This window comes from Nicotiana tabacum, chromosome 14 (genome assembly GCF_000715075.1).
Source record: "Nicotiana tabacum cultivar K326 chromosome 14, ASM71507v2, whole genome shotgun sequence".
Lineage (NCBI taxonomy): Eukaryota > Viridiplantae > Streptophyta > Magnoliopsida > Solanales > Solanaceae > Nicotiana > Nicotiana tabacum.
The window spans coordinates 112,624,885-112,636,176 of NC_134093.1; positions in this window are offsets into that span (position 1 = coordinate 112,624,885).

The window sequence follows — 11,292 nt, forward strand, 5'->3', positions numbered from 1 at the left end:
TATTATTGTTCGAAGTTGATTGGTCAAGTCACGTGAACACGCACTTGTATTATTTTCCTAAACTAATTTGAAATTATTGTAAGACCAAGAGTTTATGGATAGGAAATTATTTGGAAGTCGGGAAATATATTAGTTATTTAAATTATTGCAAAGTCATCCACACTTAGAAATATTTACAACTTACTACTCTATCTTTGAAATTAGGAGACATTTATCCATTATGGAAGAATGAGCTAATTATTAGTCTAGTGATAAAATTATTGGGCCTGACAGATTTATACTCAATCCAACCAATGTCTAATTCTTTCTTTCCTATTAAATATGGTAACTCATTTCTGCTTCACTTACTTGAACTCCAACGCATGGCCCATTATTATGGCAAGATCTTCATTCTTAATTCTAATTAGCAAATCTCATTAAGATGAAATCCTATTCAAATAATTAGTTGACAAATCGCTTGAAAGATGTAAAAAATAAACTACAACATGATAATGTGTATAAATAAAATAACACAAAAAATTATCACATGAACCTCTATAAGAACATCACACAAAATAATGAAATAATTAACAAGGGGAGGATAATCAATGAACCTTTAAGCAAAAAATTAATTCAGAACTTGATTAATGCAAAAAATAATTCTGAGCCGAGCAAGTACACCAAACCTAGGGCAAATCAGCAGATGAGCAGAAAATCTAGCGACGAACCTTCTAAAATTCGAGCCCGGACCGTAACTCGACTGTATCTCGTGAGGCTTTTGGTTTTTGGCGTGAGAGAGGTGACTATCAATGAAGCTTCACAAGATGTTTTTAGGCTTGAATTTGAGGCATTTTTGGGTCTTAAACATGGTGACGAATTGCTTGAATTTTCGAAAGAAAGAGCAAGAAAAGAATGAAACGAGTAGAAATTCTTATAGGGCAGAAGAAGAATTATTTTTTCCTTTCAATTCTCTCCTCTATTTTTTCCCTTTTTCCCTTTCCTCACATTTCTCTCCTATTTATAGAAAACAAATTCGGAATTTTATTCAGATTTTTTTATTTATTATTTATTATTTTATTAATTCTTAATTAAAAAGAATTCCCACTTTTTATTTTTCTTATTGTTTTAAAACAAATAATTTCCCACTTTTTTTTAATTTTATTATTTAATTTTCCACCTTTTTACTTTTCTTTTTTTATTTTCCACTTATCTTACTTTTCTTTTTTAAAATTTCTACTTTCTTTTACTTTTTTAAAAACAAATTTAGCTACCTTTACTTTTATATTTTAATTCCAACTTTCTTTTACTTTCCATTTTTTAAATTTCCACATTCCTTTACTTTTACTTTTTAAATTTTCCACTTTGTTTTACTTTTAAAAAATAAAAAATTCCACCTACTTTTACTTTTACTTTATTATTCCATACTTTTAATTTTTTTATTATTTTATTCCCATCCGAAAATTAATTTTTTTTAAATATTTTCTGTTTTTTTAAAATTTATTTTATTTAAAAATAAAGATAAAAAATAAAAATAATACTAATAGTAATAATTTGACCTTTTAAATTATTTATAATTATTACCTTATATAAAAAATATAACAAAGCTAAAAAAATATATATTAAATTTCTAAAAATATATACATAGTATAAGGTGATAAAAATTCAAATATAGTCAAAAATTAGGTGCTAACAACAATGCGCCAAAGAGAGGGGTAGATCTGGCCTAGGGTTACCCGGTATTGGCGGCATAAGTCGATTATGACAGGATCGACGAAACCCAGTGTGAAAGGGTAAGTATACACACTTAAGAACCCTTTCACATGAGTGGTGATGTCCTCCTCGGGGGTAGGAATCACCACCTCTTTATTCTCCCAGTGGCAGTCATTTTTCATCTGCTCGAGATTGCCTTCGGATATCGAACAGACGTATTTAGACATGGGCTCGCATCGACCAGGAACCGAAGAGGGTTTTTCGACCTTAAAGTAGGAAGTAAGTTCACATGGCCCGGGGATGCACTCTTCGATACGTGGCTCCACCGGTGTTTTGTCACCGGCCGACCGCGATGAGGAGATCTTTTCTTCTTGAGGAACGGTCTTTGATGTTTTTGCCATTGTTATATGAGGTCTAAGGAAGAAGAAGAAGAAGAAGAAGGCATAATTTTTGTTTAATAAGAGACTGACAAATGGAAACCAGCAAAGTTGATGAACTTGAAGAGAATAGAAGAGCTTTTGAAGATTGGAAGAAGTTTGAAAGTAAAGTCTGAGAAGGTAATGAAGGTAGTTTATTTATAATAGCCACTTTGATGGTTTGAAAATACTATTGGCTGACTATCTACTGGCGTTAATTAATGACATTGGGAACTGTGTAGACGCGACGCTTTAATCGCCTATGTCGCTTACGTCACGATGTTGACGTCATAATTGATCGAGATATTAAATCAAAGTCTCAAATCCGTTTTTTGTCGTTACACTCCAAAAAATGAAGGAACTATTTGTGTATGGTCGAAATCGGGCATACGCGATTCTGTTGGCAGGGAGTTGCCTCGAGGGTAACCTCATAATAGATCGGGCTCGAGCTCGAAGATAGAACATCATGCCAGGAGATCGAAGTGTTCATTGAAATCGAGGCCAGCAATAATCAAGATCGAGTATGATCAATTTCGAGTAAGGCGTAATAACGGAATAGTGAGATATCAGTAACCGGTCAATAGTCTGGGCAAAAATCTCGAAACTAATCAAATCAAAGCGGTAATTAGCGCCAATCATGGGATCTACTTCTGTTATTAGAGTTGTACCTTATTTAGGACTCCTCTATTATATAAAGAGGCATCTCATTCACTTATAAAAGAATAATTATGATTCACTAATAAGAATATACACATACGTTGCTTTCCTTTACTTACTGTTCATCGTTGTTTGTTCCATCCTCTACTGTTCTTATTAACTAATCTCGAGACTATCTTGAATCAAGTTCGAGGCATTATTTGCAGACCGATTTTATTTATTTTATTGTCAAATTTATCTATTTAATTTGTTGTTTATCAATCAGTGCTGGTCTAAATCACATATCCTAAAAACCACAATATAAGTTTAATTGTTACTCAATTTTTAGGGTAAACACTAGTGTATATATATAACTATAGTTATACATTGTATAACTATATATGTATAAAAACTTGTTATACAAATTTATACTAGAAATCAACTTCAATCAACCATTATACCTCCATTTCATCACCAAAATCTCATACACACAAGAAGAAGAAAAAGAAGACGAAGATTATTTTGGAAAAGTCCGCCGTGAGCAACACATAGAAAGGAGTGAGCGGCCTTTGCTTCAAAGCAAATATTGTAGGATTGGGTATAGGTGTTTGTAACACACAGCGGAAGACAATAACAATGTTAGGCAGATCTTTTCGTGTTTAAAATTTATTTATATGTCAAAGATCGGAGCTAAGACGTACCTGGTGAAGAGAGCCTCGTTTCAAAAATTCTTCGATACTGCGAAAAATCTATGTGTATCCTCACCGAGACCGATCATTGCTATCAACTCTTTGATCAATGAAATCGGCGAACAAATTGAACAAAATATTGTGCTGAAATTTTTTTCAAAATTCCCAACTTAATGCTATTTTTTCTCTTGGTTTGTGTTGCACTCTCACTTTCACAAAGTAGGTTTTCTTCTCAAGACTTAATGATGCTGCAAAGTTTTCTCCAACACTCTTTATATAGCATCATCCATAAATTCTTTTCCTATTTGGTTGAGGTAATGATTTACTTAGGGTAAAAGATTATTCTAAAAATAAACTTTTATGGAATTTTCAATGGACAGTTCGAAATCCCATTCAATGGGTCTCGTGACTGACAATCTTCATGAACTTTCCACAAAATCCAATTCCAATTTGGATTATAAAATCCTTATTAGTATTTTAATATAGAAAAATCAAATCCCATTCTCAATGGGTTAAATTAGCAGTTCGTCCTTTCATGGACTTTATAAGTTAATTCATTTCAAAATTGAATTTAACAAATAATTAACTATTAATATTTTATATACATACTTTACATAAGTAAATATTAGTTATATATATCACATATATATATTTCAACCAAGAGATATAATTTAATTTTCTATTCCAAATAAAATATTTTAATTTGTTCACAATATTAATTATATCCTCTGTGCTAGCAAAGAATATAATAATATTTCATTTGGACTAATAACTAAATTTATTTGACTAATTAAATTTTATAATTTAATTATCAAATAATAAGTAATTAATCCTTTAGCAAAGATCAGAACACTCGTTAGTGTGCGATCCCATAGGTTCAATACTAAGCCAATAGTAAATTGATCACATCAATATACTAATCAATGGTGGCGTCTAGCAATGCTCCTTAACGACTGGATAGTATGAAGTATACAATTTACTCTCAAGAACCAATAGAAGAATAATATAGTAATTCCTTCTGTCCTTATAGCTCTGGGTCACCCTATGCTATGGTTCAAACTGTCAAATTCTAATAGGCGACCAACTATATGTTCATGTCAAATATATCGACCATTGAATGTCCTAAGAAACTCTTTTCTTCTTTTCACCCAATTGCCTTGGCCAAGATCTTAATTTGGTCGTTTATAATTCATGACAACATGGAGCTTAAACTCATTACCAAGAGTCGACAGTCTTGATCAATCACTAATTCTACAAGTATTTAATCGTACCCAATATCCTTTCAGCTATCACCCTAGGGCCATAAGTGTCTAGTATCAAAGCACAATAAATAACTTATCAATTACTATGACGATCTCAGGTCAAAGAAAACTCTTACATCACATTCTTCAAGTGAATATCCCATTGACAGTTTATGGTAATTCTAACAATTAGGAATTATCCAATGAGTCGGTTCAATGATCATATCACTATATGCATCATCTATCTATGTGATTTAGTTAATGAGATCAACTAATCTTTATCCCATAAAGATAATCACATAAATATTAATCTAACCGGATTACTAATGTCCAAATTAATAATCCTACGATCAAGAACAAATTTAGATTAAATTATAAGAAACATCACTCTCATTATCATGATCTTCATCACGATGACAAGTTTCAAAATTTAATCGAGGACCTTATTAAATTAATCAAACAATTAATAATAACTATGATAAAAGAATTTCAAATACCATATATTTCTATATCAAATAACGTTTACAAAAATATGTTCAATTCGTCATATATGAGATTGGATCTAGGGCATATTTACTATATCCCTGACAAATATAAATACGTAGATCTATGGATTCATCCGTATACATCTTCATCACTATAGATCTGTATGTTCATCTATGAATAGCCTTTCTTTCCGTTTTCTCATATCTAAACCTCTTTCTCCACTGAAACAAAAATTATATGTGAGAGAGAAAGCAAAGAAAAAGAACATTAAGATAAGATAGAAAATGTAGTACGTATTTAATTTTATCGCCCTTGCAATAGGATGGTTTTCAGAGTAATTTTTGAGTTTATAAACGTTTACCCTCAAAATTGGATAACAATTGAATTTGTAAATGGTTTTAAGGATATGTGGACTAATTTGATACAAAACGATAAATTAGATTACAATTGAAATAAATAATGGTAAAGTAAATACAAATCACACGAATTGAACAGTCTTAGCCTTGGAAGGTTAATCACCCTCGAGTTAGGTACGCTTCGACTGGTGTCAAGAACAAGAGCTTAAAGAAAAATAATAATGATGTATTGCTTTGGAATGCGTGTTACAATGTGTTTAATGAATTATCAGACCCCCCTTTATATAGTAGAGGAATCCTACTTTAGGTACAATTCTATAAAAGGTAAAAGTCCCTTGATTTGCTGATTGTCGGTTTTTTACTGATACGCGTCGAGATTTCCGCCGCAATATTTATCCGGTTACAGATATTTTGATCTTTTGTTGTTTACGCTAACAATGTTTCTTAGAGCTCGTTCGGGGCTAGGGTCGACTCGCCCAGCGAGAAAGGCCCTGACCCTGCCAACCAAGTATCAAAAAGAAAGAAGAGAAAGAAAGGAGAAGAGAACTTCGTATTTTGGTAACTCTCTAGGAGTCATCTTTAACCTTGACCTTCGATCTCTCTCTCTCCATAATTGATATGGAAGTTGGAAAAAATCAACCACTCAAAGCTGACCTCAAAATGTTCCAAACACGCATAAGTGTGAAGATTGAAGACCTTCTTTTCTATATTTCATATAGTTGATTAGTACAAATGCAATTGCCGGAAAGACTAGGCCTACTAACGGCACAAAAATAGATGGAAGGTTCAAATTTGTCATAGAAGGGGACGAAGTTCCTTACCTTAGCTGGATCTCGCTGGTGCCACCTAAACGGTAGGTAGGCGGCGGATGTGTGACGTTTGGAGTTGTCGTTCGTGCACCTGTCCCCAATGGAAGAATGAGTTATCTGTTCCCCTGCGGATCATGGCCTTACCACTCGGTCCCCGATGGCCAGCGGGGGATTCGGTATAGCAGCTCAGGTTCTGGCACTCCACTCGCCGCCAATGCGGAAGGATGCCGTCGAAAAGAATGGAACACTGTTTCGCTCTGTTGGATGCGTCGGATCCCGTATAACAAGCGAGCTCTTTACCCTCAAATTCAAACATGTGGGCGCAAAATGCTAGTGCCTTTAGCGAATGCGTTCACGAGGCCGGTCCCCGGTGGCTAAGAAGCTTGATCACTTTGTTGAATAAAGCAAGTTGACTCTGGAGTCTCAGACTCAATATTCTCGAAGGCAGGTATCCTGATCCCAGGTTCTAGCCCAGTGTGACTCAGGGCCGATCTTTAGTCTTGCATTGTGATGTTCCGAGCCTGTCCTTTCATGTCGTAGGCAAAATCGATCTCGACCATATACAGATAGTCCCCTCGTTTATCGGAGAGTAGACGACGAGAAATGACATGAGTTTCCGATTCTTTCTTCGACACAACACGACATAAACGACAAAACAGTCGAAACGTCTCGTCAGTCAAGTCTTAATGACATTAAATATTTGTCAGTTGGTGGTCGGCTACTCCTGGATGCGAACCGTCGTTGAAAAATTATAAATACCCCCTCATTTGCTCATTCAAACTTTCAGTCCCCGTACCTTAGCAATCTTAATATTTTCAGGCATTTATATTTCGGTTATTTGAGATCTTTTTATAAGAACTTTTGTTCCGTATTTATCCCAAACCATCTAGTGTACTCTTTTAACTTCTTCTATTTCCTCCTTTTCCCTTCATTTTTAAAGAAATGGCAAAGACTTCAAAAATTATTCCCCAAAAAGAAACTTCTGCTACCTCGCGGCCGACTACCGAAGAGACCGTTTCGCGTACTGCTGTCGAGGAACCAGAACCGGAACCTCATATAAAAATGTTCATCCTGGGGGGGTTCCTGGTCAATGCTGATTTTAAGGTCAAAAATCCATCCTCCCTACCAGGACGGTGCGAGGATGGCTCGAGGTATATATGCTCGATCACCGAGGATATTCTCTCCGAAGTCAAAAAAGATTGTAACTGGGTTGACAAATTTGTGGTGGTTCCCGAACCTGATGAAGCCATCACCATCCACGTCGAGGAATTTTTAAGTGTTTACACTTATCCCTTCACTCAGGGCCCCTTGGACCCGGTTATCATTGACTTTTGCAAAAGATACGAGGTAACCCTCGGTGAAATTTACCCTTCTATCTGGAGGATCGTAATCTTCCTCCGTTTCTTTGTAAGCAAGATCGAAGGGTGCCCTTTCCCTATCGACCACCTCATGCATTTATACAGTCCCCTACTCTACCGGGGGGGACTGATCAAGCTCGCCCATCGAGCCAGTAAAGCCTTATTCTCGAGTATCGATGAAGATAGGGATCAAAGTTGGGTAGGCCATTTTGTCAGAGTGAGGACCTCGGACTTGATCCCGGACGAGCACATGTCGTTCCCTGAGAAGTGGAACATGTCATGTAAGTATAATTTTGCTTCCAAAATTTAATTTATCGTTTTTTTCTTTCCCTCTTATCAATATTCTGTGGTGGTGCAGCTGTTGCTCAAGTCCCGAATACAGTTCCTCGACTTAAGGAGTGGATCGAGGGCATCGTATTACAAAGGTGTTATTCTGAACGTTCGTAGCGCGAGCTTTCAAAGGGCCGATGGGAAGCTCATTCACACGATGAGATCTCTTTCATGAGTAATATTTGGTTTCCTTTTTGCATAATTAAGTCCTCACTTCTTTTATTTTCTTTTGCAGGTTTATCCAAGGATATCAAAATGAGGCTTCCATACGGTAGCGATGATTTTCCCACCGAGTCCCCTGCTCCGAGATAGGGTGAAGAGAAGAAAAGAAATGCTCAGAGAAGAAGAAGCCAAGGGGAAGGCTGGTGCGTAAATCCAAAGAAAGCACCAGCACTCGAGCACCATCTTCGGATTCTCCCTATAGGCTGAGAGATGAATCCGGAGAAGAACAAGAAGAAGAAGTCTTCAATCTGGTGGCCCGAGTGTCGTCACGACTCGAAGGGCAAGGGGCATCCGAACCTGAGAGAGATAAGGTTGATCTGCCTCAAGTTAGGGAGGCCGACGAGGAGGTCGTGGATGAAGGTTCTCAGTATATGGGAGACGCCCTAAAGGAAGCACACGGTGTGATCGACATCACTGAGTCGCCTTCGTTCACTAAGTCCATGTACAACGAGGCTCAGACGGTGAAGGAACGTCCCAACGAGGGGGTCCTTGGAGCGGACGACCCCTTCCGCGGCTTTTTTGATGGCATGGATTCTACCGCCACGGAAGATTTCACCGGGTTGGGTGACTTGGAGGTGCCGAAAAAAAGTCCGTCTTCGGGAACAAGCGGGCCTTCTTCAAGCTTGAAGCTAGTCAACCGGTTTCCAGCTCTGAGTGTGGATCCCTACCGGAAATGGTCGATCTTCATCGCCGTTCCAGAGGATGCCCGTATCCTTTCCGCCCCCGTAGGGGTGGCCAACTATCTTCGATGCTTGGTGACCGAGGAGGAACAAGATAAGATAAATGAGGTAGGCGTGCCCTGCCTGTTCAATGAAACACAACATGCGCTAAACCGGGTAACTTCAAATATCTCTTGATGATTTCAATTAATATTTAGACTAATTTGTAGATAATCTTAATATTTTTCTTTGTGTTTGCAGGCCTCAGTTCTTCATCATGAGACCTTTCTCACATATCGGGATGAGCTAAACCATCTTGAGGCCGAGATCCGAGGGCTCACGGAGAAGAGATATTCATACAAACTTCTCAGCGAGCAGCGTGAGGGGGAGGCTAAGAGCCACCGAGCTGAGCTGGAGGTGGCTCGGAAGGAGCATGCCTATTTGGTCAAGCAAGTAAAAATATTTGAGGTTAGAGACGATGAGCTAGGCTCGATGACTAACGGTCAAAATCCGCAGGTCGAACAAAAAATTGATCGGATCGATCAACTGCGAGCTGAGATGGACGTTGTCAAGGCCGTGACCGATGAATGGAGCGGCAGGATGGACCACCTGGCCTCGGAAAAGGATACTGCTCAGGCGCAACTGGCTTCAGCTCAGGCCCAGCTTTTGTAACGACCCGGCAGGTCATTTTGAGTATTACAGCCCCATTCCCCCATCTGCTCAATTTGTGCTTTATAGTTGTTATGAGACTTACGAGGTTATTGGTTCGGCTTCGGTGAGGTTTTGAAATGAATTGAGTAGGGATGGCAAATGGGGCAGTGTGGGTATAAGGTAATGCGGGGTGGTGCAGGTGCGGGGAGGGTTGAAGCAATTTTTTTTTAAACTGATGTGGGGCGGGACAGGGCGAGGCGCGGGTCTATGCGGGTTTACGCGGGTTTAAACAAATTTTCTTGGTTGATCTATTTGATATTCTGTAAATTATCTGCTAAGTGCTAACCATTTCCATTTTTGCATTACTAGAATCGCCATTAACATTCCAGGAACTTTTTGCGTATAAATAAATACAATCTATTTGTAAAATGTTTATAACATTAATTTGAAAAGTTAGAGCGGAACAAGATAAGAGTCCATGTAATTTTTATTAAACTTGACTTGGCATCGACTAATACCAAATAGTTTTCTACTGATTTTTTATTTATATTACGATTATTTTTTGGGTTTGTATCGAGTGAAACAAAATCGATATGTAAGGGTTAACAAAATGGGAAATAAGGACGAAGGACTTTTTTTTTTTGCATTTTGCACACATTTTCCAGGTATTACCCTTCTTGTTCCTTTGGCTATTAGAACTCTATTTGGTTCTTAGCAAAAAAACAACCCCCCATAAATTTCACAATTTAATATCATAACAAAAAAAAATAACAAATTTAAAAAAACATATAATAAAATATAATCACTGTGCATGCTAAAGAAACTACTTCGTATATAAACAATAATATGTGTGAGTAGCCTAACTGGAAAGTTTTAAATTAGTTGGAGGAATATATTTTATGGTCTCTCTTTTTCATGATTTAGGAATATTATTGGATCGTCAAAGAAAAACATTTAATATCAGAATTTTTACTCATTAAAAATGAAAAAATCCTTTTTGTTAGGCGGGGGCAGGTTGAAAATAATAAATTTTGCTATGTGGTTCAGGGTGGGGTGGGTTAAATATTTGCAGGTTAAGATTTAACCCGCATCGCAACCGCCTCACCTCGCCCCGCCCCGCCCCATTGCTATCCCTAGAATTGAGACATTTAGTCTCCAAAATAAAAAATTTAAGTTAAAAAGGTTGACCAGATGTTGGCTTATGTGTAAACGACCCCGTAATAGAATTTTGATGACTCTAATAGCTTCATATGTTGATTCTGGACTTAGGAGCGTGTCCGAAAAATTATTTGGGAGTCAATAGTTAAATTAGGTATGAAATGGCTAAAATAGAAATTTAAATTTGGATGTTTAACCGGGGAGTTAACTTTTGATATCGGGGTCGGAATCCGATTCTTAATATTGGAATAGGTTTGTTGTGTCATTTGTGACTTGTGCATAAAATTTGGAGTCAATCGAACTTGATTTGATAGGTTTCGGTATCGAATGTAGAAGTTAAAATTTCGTTAGTTTTCGTTAAGCATGAATTGGGGTGTGATTCGTGTATTTAACGTTGTTGGATGTGACTTGAAGGCTCGACTAAGATCGCATGATATTTTAGGACTTGTGGGTGTATTTGATTGTCGTCCCGGTGGCCTCGGGTGAGTTTCGGATGGTTAACGGATCGAAACTTTGGACTTAGAAAAATCTGGAATTTTTGCTTCTAGTGTAACCGCACCTGCGAAGCTTTGATCGCAGGAGTGACACCACA